The sequence below is a fragment of the Nasonia vitripennis genome (genome assembly GCF_009193385.2).
Source record: "Nasonia vitripennis strain AsymCx chromosome 4 unlocalized genomic scaffold, Nvit_psr_1.1 chr4_random0010, whole genome shotgun sequence".
Taxonomy (NCBI): Eukaryota; Metazoa; Arthropoda; class Insecta; order Hymenoptera; family Pteromalidae; genus Nasonia; species Nasonia vitripennis.
In genome coordinates, this window is record NW_022279646.1 from 319,741 (window position 1) to 339,839 (window position 20,099).

Below are 20,099 nucleotides of genomic sequence, written 5' to 3' on the forward strand. Positions count from 1 at the left end.
GGATAAATAATAGCCCAAATTAATAAAATCAACAGCCTTAAAATATAATACATTGAAAAGCTTTATTTCGTGAATTGTGCGGCTGAAAATGTTCTAAGTTTCGCAGCTAACAAAGCCAGCATTCTGCGGGAATTTCGTTCCGACAGAATGCTGTCATGGCGAGCAACACTCCCAGCAGGCATTCTGCTAGCACTCTGACAGCGCCAAATGTTAATAAATTTTTAATACGGGTCGAAGGCACAATGTCGTCATATAGCTTCTCAAAATGTCGTCATAATGCTGCCATGAGTGCCAACACAGCGTGACCGCAAAATGCCGACATTTTGCCTTCGTTCGTGCCGGTGTCATACAGCCGGCACTCATGGCCGTCATTCTGACAAAGTTTCGTGCCGTCGCAATGTGAGAACGCGTGCTGGCACGCTGTGCCGCCAAATGTCAACATTATGATTTCCCGAATGGCAGGAAAATAAAAATTGTTGAAAATTCCAACGAAAGATGTCTTGGGGACGTCACAATGACGGCATGAGCGGCCAGCATGCGTGACCCCAAAATGCCCGGCACGCGATGTTATCGGGGTACAACGTCATCATATCATGTTATCGGGGTTACACTTTGGCATACCTTGGTATACTTTGGCAGACTCTGGCACACTTTGGCATATTTTGACACACATGGGTTTTTCGGAAATTGAGGACTTAGAAAATTTTTGCACGAAATCTGGAAAACTTGTATTCCCGACGGATTCCTCTGTTGAGGCATGTTTTTCCAACATTTACGGCGGACAAGCAGCTTTAAGGCAATTACGGGCAATTGTTAATTAATATTGTAAAAATACTAAGTATCTAAAGCTGCTTGAAGTACATGAGTTTAAATTTTTGTATTAACTGTAACGAGTACTTGGGCTCAGTGGTAGACCTTCAGCTTACTAACCCAAAGGATCCGGGTTCAAGTCTTACCGACGCTAGAATTTTTTTTTTATTAAATTATTTATTGTTACGTTCTATAACTGGGACTTCAAGCTCCACGCGTGCCGTCGATATGACGGCATCGTGCGTGGCAATGTTTTGGCGCGCGGGCGGTGGGATATATCTCACTGTACCGAAGTGTGCCAAAGTGTGCCAAAGTGTGCCAAAATGTGCCAAAGTGTGCCAAAATGTGCCATAGTGTGCCAAAGTGTAATAAAGTGTGCCATGCTGTGCCATACCGCGCACAAATTGTGCTATACTGTGCCATACTTTGTCAAAAAAGAGATGTTTGTTTCCGAAAACCCATGTGTGTCAAAGTGTGCCAAAGTGTACTTTGGCACACTTTGGTACACTTTGGCACACTTTGACACACTTTAGCATACTTTGACACACTTTGGCACACCCAATTATTTCCACTAGGGTATTAAGGAATAAAATATTAACCATTTCAACTACACGCCTTTTTATTACAAAAAAAAATTATTACCGTGAACCACTTTTGAGATGTACAATTCTCATTTACAGAAATTAAAAAAAAAATTGAGTTCCTGTATAAATGATGCATTGTATAAACCTAAAACTTGGTGTGCAAGCCCTTGTTATGTATTTCAACATATTTGTACAGTTTAGTGACTTAAATGTAACCAGAAGATCCAGTTCGTTCTAAATATACGCTCTTGGCGCAAAATTTTTAAAACAAAGTACTCTAGCAAACAATGCTCGCTCCGCTCGCAGATCATACGTGTTGTTTATTATTTTTCATTGTGGAGCAGGTTTTACAAGATTAAAATATGTGAAAATTACTTTTTTTGTATAAAATATGTCAATATAATATATTATCATTTTAATATAGTTTGTGATGCGATAAGATAAGATACAAAAATACTTTTTTCAATATGTTCTTCAATATGTATTATCAAATATTTAAATTAATTTGTATAATGGTTCAGTAAATCTGTATATAATTCTGTTTGATTATTATTATAAATAACGATTGAAAACAATATAACAGATGATTAAAGTATACAAAAAGCAACAAAAATACATATTATTACAACAAAATAATAATCAAGTGGCGCGGTAGCGCCACGAATGCGAGTTTGAGAGGCCTACGGCGACCGCGACACTTTACTCCTATATTGGGTTTTCAAATTTTCAATTCAATAAATACAAATATTTACATTATTGTATCTAATTTTTTTTTGGCTTAAAATCATATTTGTATGCTTAACTATGATTTCCAATTGATATATTGCCAAGAAAGTAGCTTTTTTTTACAATAAACAAGCATTTCTCAACAAAAATGCTAAAATCTGTTTAGGATTCTTCAGTCCAAATGTTCATACCATGAAGTTGGCCTCACACGCCTAGTGTTAAGACCGTGAATTTAGCCGTACATATTGCTTTCCCACATACTTATACAGGCTAGTGGGATTACTGATGTGATCACACAGATACCGACCAGCGGGATTACGGATGTGATTTCATTATTATTTTTTTTTTACTCAATATCAAGTGGCGCGGTAGCGGTAGCCAGGGTGGCCGGTGACGACGTCTAGGTGGAGTGCACCGTGGTTTTTTTGTGTCTAGGTGTAAAAATCATTCGAGGAAGGTGTCTAGAGGTACAAGGTGGCCGATTACAACGCCTAGGTGGTGCGCTCCATGGTATTTGGTGTCTGGGTATAAAAATCATTCAAGAGCGGTGTCTAGGTGTATAGGGTGGCCGATGACGAGGTCTAGGTAGTTCGCCCCGTAGTTTTTGGTGTCTAGGTTAGTGGTGTGCGAGTACCCGAAAAAATCGAGTCGGGTCGAGTCGAGTTTTTTTTCGAGTTCGAGTAGAGTACTCGAAAAAATTGAGTACCCGAACTTATCGAACTACTCGAGTTTCACGAGCTAATCGCTATTTCGATCTACTCGAGTTTTCCGGGTTATTCGATAAACTCAAGTAGATCGAAATTTTCGAGTTACTCGAAATCATCGGGCCTTGAATAATTAAATATTTGGATATTGTATCTTATATTATCAAATATAGTAAAACTATAACTTTTTAATGTATTATGAGGTATATGATTCAATAAATGTGAATTTTGAGTAGCTTACAAAAATGTTCTATCACTCGGCAATTTGCTCAAAATTTGAACTTTGTTGTTAAAAGACATAAGTGAATAAAAAAAAAATGCTGGGACACGCTCTTGTCTGTTAGCCTGAAACACACATAAAATTGTTACGTTACATTGTATTGTAACATTGTGGCCTTGCTAGCGCGAAATCGGATAAGTGTGTCCTACCGAGCTTAGGGACCGATGCGCAAAGCTACCACGTTAACAAGAGGATCGTCGGGTGACGACCAAGAACTCGCCTCGGCTGCTCAGCATCTTCGTCTTGACGAACCGCGGAGAGTGGCGGAGTCCTTTTATGCTTGGCTTATTTATGAATGGAAGCAAGGGTTTTAGCATGCATAATAATGACACTCTAATAATTTATGCTAAGAGAACCTTCGGGCTTCATCTGCCCTCAGAACGTTTATTCACTTGAAATAACAATGTGCACTACGTGCAATCGGGTGTGCGTGTGTTGTGCGTCGATACGACCATTGAGTTCGGCTGGCGCACTATGCGCGACAATCGGGCTTTGCCCTTGGCCCTACGCTAAGCTATATACTCACTCATGCTTTTCTGCACGTGGTGTGCCATGCGCCAAATTAACCGAGAGAGAGAGAGAGAGAGAGAGAGAGAGAGATGGGCTATTCGCCGACACAGGACAGACTTACGGGTGTGCCGATGAACGTCGCGTTGACGCTGCTGGACGGGCTAGTTGCTCTGGGTTCCACCTCGTCAGCGCCGTTTGCCCCCCTCTCTCTCCTATTCTACTTCTATGCTTCGCGCGCGGCTCCTACCGCCTTGATAGTCATCGCAATGCGTGTGTGCGCGCTTCGCGTGCGTGTATGTGCTGGGCTTATGTCGAGCTGTTGTGAGGGCATATGCACTGTCACAGTATATAATACATTGAACACGGCTTGCCGGTTATATTGCCGGCCATAAAAACAGCGTATTTTAAAGCGTGAACGAAAATGTCAAACAAGTCTCCCTATAGTAACCTACACTGTAAAATAGTACATTACGATACTAGTGGCATAAGTCGTACTTCACGGCACGGCGTGTATAAGCGCCTGAGCGTAGCAAGTGCGCTTAACGCCATGCCATAAAGATCGACTTATGACGCGTGTATCGTACGATATTTTATAGCACTGACTAGCATAAATCCGCTGTCACGCCTATCCGTGACATTAGCAGTCCTTTTTCTGCACCGTGAGGTTAGCGATATGTACGGTGCAATAAAGGACTACTTATGCCATAGATAGGCGTGACATAAATGCGGATTATGTATAATATTATGTATAATAAAATTAATAACATACTTTGGTTAAAAGAAATGGATGCGAAAGAAGATTGATAAAAAAGACTATTAAAAGTTAACAGAGAAAGCAAACTAAGATTTACATCAGCTTGGGGTGTGTAGTTGCACGGGTTGTGAGATCTTATTAAAACATGTAAATTTAAATATACTAGTGGGGCTTCGCCCCTCATTTTTAGTATTTGTTAGAGTTAGAAATCAAACATATACATTAGAACTAACTAATAAGAAATTGATGAAAGGATAACTCTGTAAAAATGAAGTTATATATCGTATTTAAAGAAAAAGATTGTTAAATATCAGTTTATAAAACTGTTGTAAGAACTTTACTGAGTACATTGAATTTTCTTCGTATACAAAATAAATTAAATTTTTATTCAGTTTTGTCACTTTCAGGTTCTTTCTACTGTCGAAACATGCTACGCAGAGAATTGGCTTTGTTAGTCTCTATTATATAACTAAAATTACTGTTCATTAATCATTTTAAATGTTGTAATTAATTTTGATAGATACCAAAGGAAACCATTCCCCGCACAATGAACCGTGTTAACTCTATACCTTTATTTTGAAAGCTGAAATTCACCCATAATTATTCATTGTGGCGGTTATGGATAAATACTAAACGGTTTTTTTCTTAGATTATTGCATACAGATTCTAATTGATGAAAACGGATTAGTAATGATCATATTGTTTTTAAATGAATCAACTTAAGAAAAAAATTCATTTTTGTCAATAACCATAATTTTACCAATAGTTTCATATAATTTCATGACATCAAATTATATACAATATTTTTATGCAATAAAATAAAAAAAAAATCAACGCACCTGAAGTACATTGTATTATAACTCTAATATAATGTCCTTCTGACAGTACCTTTTGGGTGGTGTGGAAAACTGTCGACCAAAATTTTGAACTTAAAACATTTTCGAAATTTAAACAAAAAGTAGTTGTTATTATACTTTACTGTTCCGTATCTGTGGAAACTGTCATAATTTATCAGTACTGTTGTATAAATCGATAAAAGGTGTGAAGCTGTGGGGGGGGGGGGGGGCTTTTATAGTTTAAAAAATAACGTAATAATGAATGATTTTTACGTTATTTGGTGAGGGAGCACTGTGTGAGGGGGCTGCGGGGAGTGTGGGGGGAGTATCATCAAAATTAATATATAATATAGGTAGATATGTATTCATAAACAAGGAGATCACGACTTATGCTGACAAAATTGTAAACGAAAGAGGAATCATGCTGACTTTTGCGGAATTACACAGACATCAGCCTGCATCCAAATAATTTATCGTTGAAAAATGATAGTTTTTTAAGAAATTTGGATATCGATGGCGGCCTTTGTAATGGAACAATAATGATTATTAAGGATATAAAAAAACATATTTGTTAGACAAATCATTACTGGTAAATATTCTGGCAAGCACGATGAGGATTTATTAAAAGATAAAAAGAAACAAAGAAAACCGAACACTAATACAAAAATATATACAAAAAACATGGTATATTCGGAAATCTTTTTAAATTAATTTAATTTTTTACATGATAACTTATATTTGATTTATTAATACTCCGTAACCCTACTGAAAAAAAGCAGATGACAATCAGCTGATATCACCTGATAATCAGCTGATTGTCATCTGCTTTTTCAGTAGGGTAATACAATATGATGTTTCAGGGAATGAATTAATCGACACAGGCACATATAGTTGAACTTAATGCCTTTTATTCAAAGTAAGAGAGAGAGAGAGAGAGAGAGAGAGAGAGAGAGAGAGAGAGAGAGAGAGAGAGAGAGAGAGAGAGAGAGAGAGAGAGAGAGAGAGAGAGAGAGAGAGAGAGAGAGAGAGAGAGAGAGAGAGAGAGAGAGAGAGAGAGAGAGAGAGAGAGAGAGAGAGAGAGAGAGGGAGAGAGAGCGAGTATCTAACATAGTTGTAGTCCGGAGCAGAGCGGAAACGTTAGTGAACGAGATAAAGAGTTCCGCGTACCTGTACTAGCTTTTCGACGTGTATATCGATTATTACCTATCGATAGCTGATCAGTATGATCGATGTACATGCTATAGAAGTAGAGCGCGAATATTTGAAATACATAAATATTTAATTAAACATTCTTACAAAACAATTTTACAAACAACACAATAAATATAAAAATATATACTATAAATAATTTTTAAAATATTATAAAAATAAACACGATTAACTAGTCCAGTTATCGCCAATGTCTACAAATATTTCGATCAAAAATAATAAAAAAAAATAAATAAATAAATTCTTATACATACTAGTCATTTTTTAACTTAGTCATTGCCATAATCCGTTCTTAAGTATACACATAGATGGCCTAATTATAAATAATAATTGTTTGGCTGATTTATCGCATTATAAAATTTAAATATACAATATTGATTGTTGAGCTGAGTTATGTCCATTTTTTATTTCTACATATAACAATAACTGCTTGATTAAGATATATTTAAAAATGTATTACCTACGATAGTTATCATATTAGCTGTGTTATTATTTTTATTCACATTGATCCGCTATAACTATATAAAGCTTTAATCTAATCTGTCTGAGGTAAATACTGTATATTATACTGTAAATTTACTTAAGAAAATTTGTATCTTCCTGTAGACGATGGCTAGGTGCTAAGATGACCCCTGGTCGACGGGACATCGTCTACAAGAAAAAGCACAATATACATCGAATGTACTAAATAAACGTGTATCTTCTTGTAGTTGATGTCTAGGTGCCAGGATGACCCTCATGTCGACGCGACGTCTACAAGGGAGCCCACCATTTAAACATAAAATATGCTGAAAAATACTTTTGACTTCCTGTAGATGATGTCCTGGTGTCAGGATAACCCCCAATTTGACGCAACATCGTCTGCAAGGAAGAGCACCACTTAAACATAAAATATACGGAAAACAACTTCTAACTTTATGGAGGGCGTTCAGGTTGACGTGACATCATCAACAAATAAGAGCACTGCTGAAATATGAAATATACCGAAAAATACTCCTGACTTCCAGATGACCCCCGGGTCAACGCGACATCATCTAAAGAGAAGAGCGTCACTTAAACATGAAGTATACCAAAACATACTTTCGAATTCATGTAGACAACGTCCAGGTGTCAGGATGCCCCCCGGGTCGACACCATCATCTAAAAAGAAGAGCGTCACTTAAACATCAAGGGGCGCAGTAGCGTGTGGCGAGTGGCAAGTATAAGTTTTTATACACTGAATTTGCTAAATAACCTAAATGCGTTTTATTGTCTCTAATGATTTCTTGTCTGATATGTCTTAGATGCTTATGTTTGGGTAATGTATCTTAAAGATTCGAATGAGAACTTTCTAATGATCATAATATTTTGCTACAAAAATTTTTCTTTTAGCCAAATAATTACGATGAAAAATTAATTTGCGATGATTTCTTAAAATTTTGGTCATGCGCGATTCTTATCTTTTTAAGCACAACAATACAAGATATGTCATGATAATAGGTTATATTAAGGTTACCTTTCAGGAATCAGTGCAGTATAATATACTACGCCGCGAATGTCTCTAGAACATATTAATTATGTGCAACTCTAATAGTAAAAGAGTGAGAAAGGTGAGGTTTTACGAAACGAATCGCAGTTGCAGAGAGCCGGATGCACGGAGTAAACATCTATCTACACAAAGATTGTGAGGAAAGAGGACTAGATTTTTCAAACTAGAAGTTGTCTAGTTGTCTCTATCTAGTTTTTCTTGCATCGTTTACAAACGTGCATCAGTGTTTGAGAGAACAGTGGCACACGTCGCAGCAGAGTATGTTCGGCCATGTGTAAACATAAACATAGCCTAAAACAGTGGTGTTTCGGAGCTGCGTGGTGCGCACAAACTCTCGCGAATCTGTCTATTGTGTGCGATTGTGCGTGATTGTGCATGATCGTGCGTTTATCAAAAAAACCTTCGCGCTACCGCTAGTGTACCTCTCGACCAAATTAATGCGTCTAATATTTAGGCGCCGAACACCTGCCAAGACCCGACGCAAGCAATCGCATGAATCTCCACAAACACGACGTGTGAATCCAGAAAGTAAACAGCGTGTTCTACATCAGTGAACATCTTGTGATCCTTGGTTCATATCGGTGGACTGGAAACTGGGCACCAGCCAATCGCTTCAGGACATGCAGGACTGCCACAACAGAGAAGAGCGAGATCGACACCGCGATCCACGGAAAATCTATCAGCTTGTCTTCAACTTCACGAGCTTTTACCGCTCGAGCTCGACGACGACCCCTGCAATGCCGACTACCACATCTATAGCCTCCTCAACGGCAACTATATGCTCTCTCCAAGACCTTATACCCTTGTTTTTTTTAAATGAGTCGACAATGAACGACAAGGACAATGAAAGACTTCTTCTTCCGTTACAGCGGTTTCGGTTAGCCCTCACATATTAGTGCAGCAGGGTTTGCCACAATTGGCGAGCGCCGCAACAACGACTGCCGGAGCTGCTCCATGGACCGGCAAATGACACCTGGCGCTCAAGACCATCAAGCCGAACACGGCGCGTTAGACAACGAGAGCACGAGAACGAGTTTGCGACCGAACGTCTGATCAAGTTCGAGGACGAGGTGGAGGCGATAGACGTCAACGAGGAGTCGACGCGGCCCCCATAGATCGGAAGTTCGACTAACCTCAAGCTTAGCATATCCGTAACACCCGGCCACAAATCCAAGCCTACTGCTGCTGTCCGCTAGCATCATCAAGACCCTCACGCCCCAGATGATCTAGGTTTTGCTCAGTAGCAACAGCAGCAGGTCTTCAAAGACAAGATACGCAAGATAATAAGGCCCTCGAGAAGTCGTAGTAATTCTGAATTTTAATGAAACGCATTAAACGGGTATGAAATTGGTTTGAAAAAAACCTTTTACAAGGTAAATTTTGGCAACTATAAGTTTAATCTCCACCCTGGCAGAAAATAACCCAACAGTTGATTATAGTTGTCCAACGAACCTGCTAATATCTTTACTTTAGCCAACAGTTTACCGTTAGTAAGCATTTCTATCGGGGCATAAATATACGCTAATGAATGTAGTGAAATCAATTTTATATATGTCAAGCATCAAACATTAAAGTTCAGCAGGTGAGATATAATAACATAAGCAACGACTAGAAGAATAACCTTCTAATCGTTGCTATCCCGAATGAAAAAATTCATTAGCATCATAAAGCAACTAAACATAGAACTTTGTTGCATTTTAGTATATTTGCGTAGGTTCCCGTACGTTTATGTACTACGTAAAAAAAAAACAAACGTACGCGAATGTACTACCCTATTGACAGGATGACAGGACCCTATGATCCTTAGGTGAGATCTTACGCCAAAATATCATCAACTAATTTTTTGTTTTTTACGCGTTTTAAACCATTCTGTCAATTGGTGACTTTAAAAAAAAATTCAAACTTAGAAAATTTTTTAAAAATTGGACTTTATTTTTTTTAAGTAAAAATTTGTGATAAATTTTCTAAGATCGGATTACTTGCTCATGCATAATCTTTGAGTTACTGCTCTGCTTTACTCTGCATCTCCGGACCTCTGCGTCGACTTGTTCGTGAGCGGGAAGTTCAAATAAACCGAGTGACCCGTAATTGACGTAATTGACGTAATTGACGTAATTGACGTAATTGACGTAATTGACGTAATTGACGTAATTGACGTAATTGATAGTTTAAGCTAGATGATAGATTTATTCTCAATTGAGTTTACAGATATTCGTGTTCAATAGAATTATACAAATCTTAGTGTCAGAGGCGACTAAGAAACTTAGATACTCGCTACAGACTACGTTAGATTTGAATAAAATTCGAATGGCGATGGGACAGAGCTTCGCCCTGTCAGTTAGAACTCTGAATGCAGAAGGATCCTTATGATCATACATGGGCTTTTATAGGATGCTGGAAGTTTGAAAAAGGATAGGGTAAACGATGTGTCATTTCGGCATTTTTCTATTACGCAAAACCCTTTCATTCGTGTCCTGCGTATGGTGAGCTGGTCCCTTTTTCCAGGAGTTAATGTATGGTTTATTAAGTGGCTCCAGGTGTCAGTTTTTTGCTGGTCATTACGCCGAAAATGTTTATAACTTGCTCGCCCCTTCCTCTAGGTGAACTTCGAATCTAACAGCTGACATATTCCTATTTCGCGGAAGGTAAGCCCATTGTCCTTTGATTTTATGGATGACTTTTTGATTAGTCATGGTGTCATAACACGTATCTGATTTTTGAGGTGATGTTTGTAGGATATAGTTGTATGGTGTGATATACCGACTGATGTAACCTTATGTATCTCCTGCCCGGGTCCGTTCGCTACAATATCGACGGACGTGACATTATTGCACTTTAATCATTACCACGAGCAGCCGATCCACGAACTAGATAACGGCAAGTGAAGGCTGCTCGAAAACACACATAGGCGTTGTAGCAGCATTTTTTATTGTAAAACAAATACTATTACATCACTTCATTGTTGCCATTCTGTGATAATATCTCTGAAAAGTTGAACTGAGCAAGACATTGCGATGAGCGAAGGCAAGGAGGCCACCTCGAAACGTCAATACACACAGCAGGTAGCATCTTGAACGTGACGTCAGCTGGCCGCCATATTGATGCACGCAATGTATGTACAGTCGTCGAACTCGCTTCGACAAAGCTATGGACGGACTGAAAGCCGACGAGCAGCTGTTCGACGTTGCTTGGATGATAATAAAACTACTTTTTTGTGTAAATCATAAAAAAACCACGATATATTTGCCCTTCCTTAATTGGTTATCTTCCTCTGTGCAAAGTTTCATGTAATTATATTTATGCTTGTGAAAATGGCGTTTGAATAAAATTTTCAACATGCATCCGCTGCTGCTACTAATTTTCGTTCAAATTCTATTTAATTATGCGTTAATATTTTTATTTAAACCTTTGCATAGTGCTAGATGGTTTCAAGATGGAGGGCAACTATGTCGTGATTTTGCATAATTCATTTTATTTATTTCGTTTTTTAACCGTGTAACTGCACTATCGACTCAGTCGGTAAAATCTGAGTTTAAAAATAAAACTGTATTCGCCTTATCCTATTTAAGGGGGTCTCAAACTAATGCCACTGAATTAATACACGTGATAGTCACATGAAAATCGCGATATATAAAAACAGTATTGAAAAAAATGTATCGCGCGATGTACAAAAAAGAACATTAAAAAAAAGTCTCGCTCGACTATTACGCAATGATCGATAAATCGCATAATCATTAGATAATTCTGAGTAGTGGATAAATGGATGTGCTCTTCCAAATAATATTTTGGCGTGATATTGCTTGTTGGTACGTCACAGCTTCTAAAATTTCTGGTGACAAAGCGGTAGGATTCGGTTCCGTGAGAGGAAAACAATTTTTTTTTTCATTTAAAATTTTAGAACAAAAATATAAGTGTTTGAGATCATTTTTCTTATTAAAATTCAGTAAGTAAGAAGAAATGTGATTTCAAGCCGCAGGCCGATAAAAATAGTCGAGCCTATCTGTCTAGCCATAGTAGAATCGAGAATACTTATAATACGCGCGCGCTATTTAAACTTTTTCATTAACTATATTAAGACATAGAGAATCAACGTACATATTATTTTCAATAACTATACAATAAAAATAGAATTGTTGTAAAACAGCTAAATATAAAAATATACATAACTGTATGTTAGGCTGAGCACATCATAACCTTTCCCAATCCGTGCATGAATATTAAATATATATTTTGTGTTATATGTAGAAATTGAAAAACCTTATTTTATTACTACTAATAGAAATTCATACTATAACAGTAGACATACTTTTGTAGTACTACAAGTAGCATTGCCCCTTAGTACAAGCGCGATAAGAACGCAGCTATAATTTTTTCCTACTCAAGAGAAAACTTTTCGTTTCCTAAAAAAAATTAAAAACTACGACCCAAATTGGTTGTTTAGTTGAACAAGCATTTTGGTAGTAAATAAGCCTCAACAATAATAATAATTATAATTCAATTTTTACACACAAATACAAAAAAAAGTAGATTTAACTAACATATTTTACCAGCGCGCAGCAGTTGCACCAGAACCCAAACTCGAATTAAAGTAAAAGCTGTTGGGCATATTTTAACTAAATTACAGTTATACACCGAGACAACGTGCGTAAAAGCTGTTGATCTTTTTAGAATCATTTGTTAGAATTTTATAAACACTACTAAAAAATTACATTGAGGATTGTTGAAGTAACTAATAATATTTTTTTTAAGAATGCTTAAGAAGTCCTTCTAAATTTCCAATTACTAAATTCCTATCGATCTATTTATGTCACGACGTGCGTAAAAGCTGTCCGTACATCTCAGGCGTGCGTAAAAGCTGCCTAGCAAGTCGACTTGCGTAAAAGCTGCCCGACTGACGCTTATGAATTTTTGTTTGCTACGATCGAATGAAATAAGATATTAAGTAAATGCCAAACTCAAAGGACTTCAAAGGAAACAGATTTTTAAGACAGTTAGCACGTGATTTCAATATTCCTTACGGTAAAGGGAAACAGTTTCACATCGCCGTAAGTAAAATCGCCGAAGAGCTAGTCGGCGAAGAAGAGTTCCTGCATTTACCGGCGATCCTGCGGTGGATTGGTAGAGTCGAAATCGGGACGATAATCCGACTCGTGCGGAGGGTTGTAACGAGGAACAACGTCCCTCGCCACACCGGTAATCGAGGCAGGATAGAGAGTGACGAAATAGGGCGGCGTTGGCTCAAGTGGTAGCACGCGCGCCTAGAGATCTCGGGAGCGCCGGATCGATTCTCGGTCCTTCCGTCTCTTTTTGTGATTTTCTCCTTTCACGTCAAAGTCTCACCCCGTTACAAACTAAAATTTAATCATATATATTTTACACTGCACTTCATGTTTTTCTCTCGCAATCATATTAAAATTTCGCAATCATTTAATAACATCACGATTTCCAATTTTTAAAGCGATCTACGCAACACTATTAGTTTGAATACCTATTACAAGCGAAACGACTATAATATTACAAAATTGCAGACGCCAACGCGGACGCTAACGCTGTAAATATAGCAAACTTAACACATCATCAGAACATCATCGATGCCTAACTCTCAACCAAGGGAGAGTGTATGGCTGTAAAACAGTCATTGTTACATATTCTCATTTGCGATGGAAAGAATATGCCCTTAAAAACATGTTTGCAAGATGTTGAAAATGGATTCAACATTATCCAATAGGAAACAGACCCACGTTTTTCAGAGGAGTAATCGCCAAATTACGTGATACTGCCCGAGATAAAGTAGGCGACACAGAAATAACACAAACTTACCAATTAAAGGATATACTAAATAAATACTTTACACCTAAGAAAAAAATCCCACTCTAAAATGCACCGAACAAGTCACCGTCGCCTTGACGACGATCTAAACAATTTTACAAAAATACACATGTTTCACCGTGAAACAGTAGAACAATTTCATATTAGATTTATTAAGGAAAAACAAATATTAGAAGAACAGTTAACAACCTATTTCACTGAAAAATTTGTATTGAATAAATTTCTTGTATCCCTTAACGAAAATCTATTGCAAATTTTTATTAAGTTCTCTCTTTAGAGATGCGCTATTTATTACCTTTGATAAAATTCTGCGACTCAAAGGATTTAAGAGACCAGACTCTAGTCGTTGAAAACCTTCAACATTGATGACACACAAATTAGCCGGGGTATTATGTAATAGTTGGCGCCCACCAAACAAAAAAAAAATTTATATGAAAATTATTTGCTACAGCAAAGTCGTACTTATTTACAAAGAAAATATAAAGTTAGTGATCTATTAGTTTTCCGTTCTTGATAATTAAAAAATTTACAGCTACAATATGTCGATAAGGGCCGGACCCTATTTTATAAATAAATAGTCGTACTAATATATTGACGTTGATTAGGAGCTGAAAAGAATTTTAAAAGGCATAACGAAATAACTGTATTAATATTCAAATAGTTTAAGGAGTCCAGCCTGGGTTAAATCTTGCAAAAGAAAACAAAAAAAAAAAATGTTCTTTTTTCGTAAATTAAAAAACAAAAAATATCTACTGAAAATATTTACAATAAACACTATTTCTACTAAAAAATATCATATATATACCATACAAAATCACTGACCAAAATTCATGACATTTTACTATATAAATAAGTGTTTTTAGTCACTTGCCACGGCTTTGTGAAAGATCCGGACCGTCTTCTTTACTCTACCAAGGCTTAAAATGTACCTTTAACATGCCTCCTCAGACCTAATAAAAGACATTTCCAAAAAAAAAATTAATTAAATTTTGTTAGCAATAGGTACAGTGTGAAAAATTTTAATTAAATTTATTAGCTACGTATACAACGTATGGATAATAATACTTAATGAATATTTTTCGGAAATGTCTTTCGTTAGGTCTGAGAGGGCATGTTTGAGGTACATTTTAAGCCCGGGTAGAGTAAAGAAGACCGTCCGGATCTTTCACAAAGCCGTGGCAAGTGACTAAAAACACTTATGTATATAGTAAAATGTTTGAATTTTGGTCAGTGATTTTGTATGGTACATATATGATATTTTTTAGTAGAAATAGTGTATAGTGTAAATATTTACAGTAGATATTTTTTGTTTTTTTTTTTAATTTACGTAAAAAGAAAAATTTTTATCGGACGAATATTTTGTTGTTTTTTGCAGGATTTAACCCAGGCTGGACCCCTTAATATTGATACGCTATCGTTTAAAGTCACCTTTGATTCAAAATGCACTATGATCGATGGTAAAGTTTGCAACTTCCTTACTGATCAGAGGGCTTCAAATAGTTGTAACATTTGCAGGGTATGTCCAAAACATACAAATGATTTGGATAATGTTAGGAATAGACAGTGTAAAGAAGAACATTATAAATTTGGTTTGTCAACACTACACTGTTGGATTCGCATGATGGAGTACTTGCTACATATTGCATACAATATGGAGTTTAAAAATAGTGCAGTATATACAAAAGAACAAAAAGATAAAAAAAAACAAAGAATACAACGTATGCTTAAATTAGAACTATCGTTAACAATCGATAAAGTAAAACGCGGAGTTAGGACAACAAACACTGGAAATCTCGCTCGTAGTTTTTTCGCTTATCCTGCTGAAGTAGCTTCAGTTACTGGCTTGGATAAAGAACTTATTATAAGATTCCACAACATACTGCAAGCATTAACGTGTCGAAAAGACATAGATTGCAACACATGTAAAAATTATTGCTATGAAACAGCAGAAATATGCGTAACTCTGTACCATTGGTACAAAATGCCTCCTTCTGCACACAAATTATTAATCCACGGAAGCGATATAATTAAAACATTTAATGTTCCATTTGTTTGGTTATCTGAGGAACTTCAAGAAGCTCATAATAAAAGTTTTAGATAAGCACGATCAGAACATTGCAGAAAGTCCAACCAAAAATTTACAAATGAAGATCTTATGCATCATCTTCTAATTTCATCAGATCCTCTAATAAGTTCGAAGAGATCGACAGAAAAAAAAATAAACGAATTAACTAATGAAGCTAAAAGTTTATTGTTGAAAAATTAATAATTTATAACATTATTACTATGTAAGTCAAAATTTAAATTTAAAGAACGATTATTAAAAAAGAAATACAAATACTAACCCATGAAATTTGTTTCAGAAACTGACAATAAACCATTAATGTATAATTTCACAACAAAAAGGAATATAGTTCTGTATGATAAGATAATAGAATATGAATATTTTAATTAATTTATATGAAAAGATGATAGCATAATAAAAATGTAAATAAAAATATTTAATAACATAATCGAATATGAATATCAATGTATATAAAAAGAATAAAGGAGAATATAACGTATGTAAGTTATGACTTTATAGATTAAAAAAGAAAAATAGAGACTATTTCTGTTCAGTTCATTTTTACTCAGTTTAGTAGTGTAGATGCGGGTTTGGGTATTTGAATTTCGCGCCGCTGTGCGCTTTCCGTTGCGACGTTGAGTAGCGCGCGCATGCGTCGAGGCGCGCCGCCGGCCCCGCTCGCTCCTGTTAGAACCGCCAAACGACTCGTACGTTTATGGCGGTCCCCTCCTAACACCACATGCGGCCCGACGCGCGGCCTAGCGGAGCACGACGACGTGGAGAGCGCGAGGGGAGCTTAGAAGCTTTGTCACTTTCGTGAATCAGTTACGGCCTGGCCGCCGGGTAAAACAGACCTAGACATCTTGTACATTAATAATTACAATCTAGTCACAATCAGCTCTCAGCATTGTCTTTATTCTTTGTACCTGGTCCGTTCGCCTTTCCCTACCTTATCTCCTATTAGAGAGCGTAGAATATAGAGATTTAACCTAACCATCCTAACTCTCCAAACGTTTGGCTTCCTTGCGCTTTTTCTACGTTTGCTTTTGTAAAGTGAATTTGAGATCTGTCCTCCGAAGAGCAATCACTGTTCACTTCGTCGTGCTTTCTTGCGTTTTGCGGAAAATTCGCGATCGCATCGTTCGCGTGTGTGGGTGCCTCTAGGCGTTAGGCTAAGTGTACTTTGGGAAGGTGCCTACGTTGTGGACGAGGTTCCTTCTAGGGCGAGCAAGCTGCGGCAACACCTTGTTGCCCTCGTGCCAAGCGTCTGGCTCCCCGAGACGTCGGGGCGTGCTTGGTACACGGTTGCGGACCATCTTCTCGCTCCCCAGGCCCGGCTTCCAGACCTCAGGGCCAGGACGGAAGCAGCGGCGGACTACGGCGAGGCCAGCTCAGCGTCTTCTTCAGCTGCAGCTTATTTCTTTGCGATATTGCGGTAAGAGAGCTCTCTGCGCGTGTCAAAGGTACCTCGCGTCTTTGCATTTCTGCGTGCGTCTTTTTGGGTAAGTTTTTCTTCTCTAGACTCATTTTTCATTTCTTTCATTTGTATAATTTCCTTTTCTTATTTTCAATAAAGCTTACACTTGCTGAGGCTTTTCCCTCTGATCTGTGAGGGATTTTACGCCACAGCAAGTGCACTTTTCTTTTACCGCGAAATAGTGTGTTTTTAATTAAAGTACCCTTCACTCACTCAATCCCTTTTCTTGTCGGAACTTACTCTGAGTTCTTCCACTCACTTTTTAGATTATGATTCAATTTCTAATACTTTTATTTAAATTTTTTAAGTAGTCAGTTAAAAAAATTTAAAACTAGAAATATTTACAAAATTTATTTTCTTTTCACAAAGATTGGTTGGTTAAAGAATGTAGGAGTCCCTCTTTTTCCCAGTTTGACCTGGCAATCCCCTTGACCTTGACCTGCTAGCGTCAAACAGACCCCGGATTCGAATTTAGCAACTCCAAAAACATGTTGATATAACTTTTTCGGTCAATCAGACTTTTTTCCCAGTTTGACCTTAAAATGCCCTTGACTCTGACCTGCTAGGGTCAAACATACCATGGATTCGGATTCAGCTATCCCAAAAACATATAAATATTCTATTTTGGTCGCGAAATTAAAAATTTTTTTTTGTTTTTCCGCGATTTCTAGTCCCTGTATTGTGCTAATTGCTGCGAGGTTAGGTTAGCCCAATGGCTTCCATCTGCAGTTGTACGCCAAAGTACAGTTCTTAACAAGTATTTAAAAAAAAGTCATCTCATTTGGTTAAAAAATGCGGTTTAGGCAGAATTTTTTAAACTCACCTTCGTAGCAATATCGCGCCACTTGATTATAGATATATGCATGATAATACAGAATAAATCAAACTCGCCTAACCATGTAGATATGATATTTTCAGTTGAAAATTTTTTTTGCAGTTTGACCTGGAATGCCCTTGAACCTGACCTGTTAGAGTCAAACAGACCTCGGATTCAGATTCAGCGACCCCAAAAACATATAAATATGTGACGAGACACGAGTCTCGCACATATAAATACACATGAAGACGGCCGTAATAAACATAACGTGCGCAACGAGCGAATACACACGACGCGAAATGAGCGTGCGCGCGCAACATTCACAAGGCGAGTCCGCACGAAGCGAAGCGAGCGCGCGCGCGCAACAACCGCAAGGCGAGTCCGCACGAGCGCGGAGCGCGACAGTCGACGAACAGCTTAGCAACGACGCGCCAGGTGGCGCGAGCGGCGTACGCGCTCATACGTATCCGCACCGCGCGCCTTTATAAGGCGGACAGCGCAACACGGTAGAGAGTCATACTCGAGCTCCACTCCAGGTAGCATCGTGCGCACACGTTTCTACAGGGAACAGCGAGAGATAGATCTGCGCCGACGAAGTCGTCTCGTGAGCACGCGTGACGATTTGGTAGACGAACCGAAACCCGTATCTCCGAACCTCGAAACTCCAAATTGCCGTCGTAAGCACACGAGGCAACCCGGAACGCCCGAGCGACATCGAACCTCGTCTACGTGAGCAAACGTGACGATACCCGGTGCCACCGTAAAAATCCTAACCAACAAAGCCAGCCTTACGCCGACATCTCACGACTCGCTTTATCTCTGTGCGCACACAGGATAAAGAGAGGAACGAGACGAGCGACGAAGTTTCGTGAAGCCGTGCGCACACGACTTCATAAATCCGAGGGATAACCTCAAAATTCCGTTACACTATCCTGGCCGCTACTGTGCGCACACAGGGCGGTCGAGATTGTTGTTACGCAAGTCACCCGGATCGGTGTAGCCATGCGCACACGACTCCAGCGTACCGAATGAAATCCTAACCTTCAAACCCATCACCGATCCGCCATACCGTCACCGTACCGAAACACCGTAGCCGTAACCTCCGACTCATTGTTATAGCGAAGTCGCGTAGATATTTTCGTAAATTGTTAACAGCGCTAGTTTAAACAATTCCATTTGTAAAGGCGAAATATTCTTAACCAAGCACATAATTGATTTCTGTTTCAGACGGGATTTAACAACTGATTCCCAATTACTATTATCTACTTAAGGAAATATATTTTGTTAACATTAAAAACATAAGAACATACTCTTTTATTGCCCCTTTCCCCAATCCAGATCCTGGAACCGACTGACTGTCCAACATCCTGGGGAAAGTTGAACCGTTACAAATATTCTATTTTGGTCGCGATTTCTAGTCCCTGTATTGCTAATTGCTGCGAGGTTAGGTTAGCCCAATGGCTTCCATCTGCAGTTGTACGCCAAAGTACAGTTCTTAACAAGTATTTTAAAAAAAGTCATCTTATTTGCTTAAAAAATGCGGATTAGGCAGAATTTTTTAAACCCACCTACGTAGCTCTACCACGCCACTTGATTATAGATATATGCATGATTGTACAGAATACATCAAACTCGCCTAACCTTTTTACTTTAATTAAAAGTTTTTTTCAGAGCTTTCTCAATAAGAAGTATCTTAAAGATCGCGCTTATTTTTTAAATTATTTCTGTACATATTTTTAAAATATTGTATATCAACATTTTTAAACGATTTTAAAAATATTTCTTTCAGAGGTCAATTTTTCAACCAAATATTTTTGTAATCGATGAAAAATACTACAAAATATTTTAAAATATGTCAAAAACGTTTCACAAATGTTTCAAAATGATTTTAAAATATTTTTTTGCATATTGGTCGCGTGATTAATCGTGTGACTAAAATAAATTTTTTAATAAAATAAATTTGTTTAAAA

The 20,099-nt window shown here is 37.7% G+C and overlaps 1 protein-coding gene across 11 annotated transcripts in view; it reads left to right on the top strand.

The window, feature by feature from the left end:
* Nucleotides 1-20,099, top strand: part of LOC100679452 (ubiquinol-cytochrome-c reductase complex assembly factor 1) — a 147,789-nt gene that overhangs the window by 34,527 nt on the left and 93,163 nt on the right. For 2 of the 11 annotated variants that reach the window (XM_032602119.1, XM_032602125.1), the window contains exons 2-3: nucleotides 7,124-7,345; nucleotides 7,421-7,608. The exons of 6 other annotated variants lie outside the window; for them this stretch is intronic. The gene's annotated coding sequence lies outside the window, so the exon portion shown is untranslated. Of the gene's footprint in view, nucleotides 1-7,123; nucleotides 7,609-20,099 lie in introns of all 11 variants that reach the window. 3 more of the 11 variants (XM_032602117.1, XM_032602118.1, XM_032602120.1) reach the window with 3 other exon arrangements.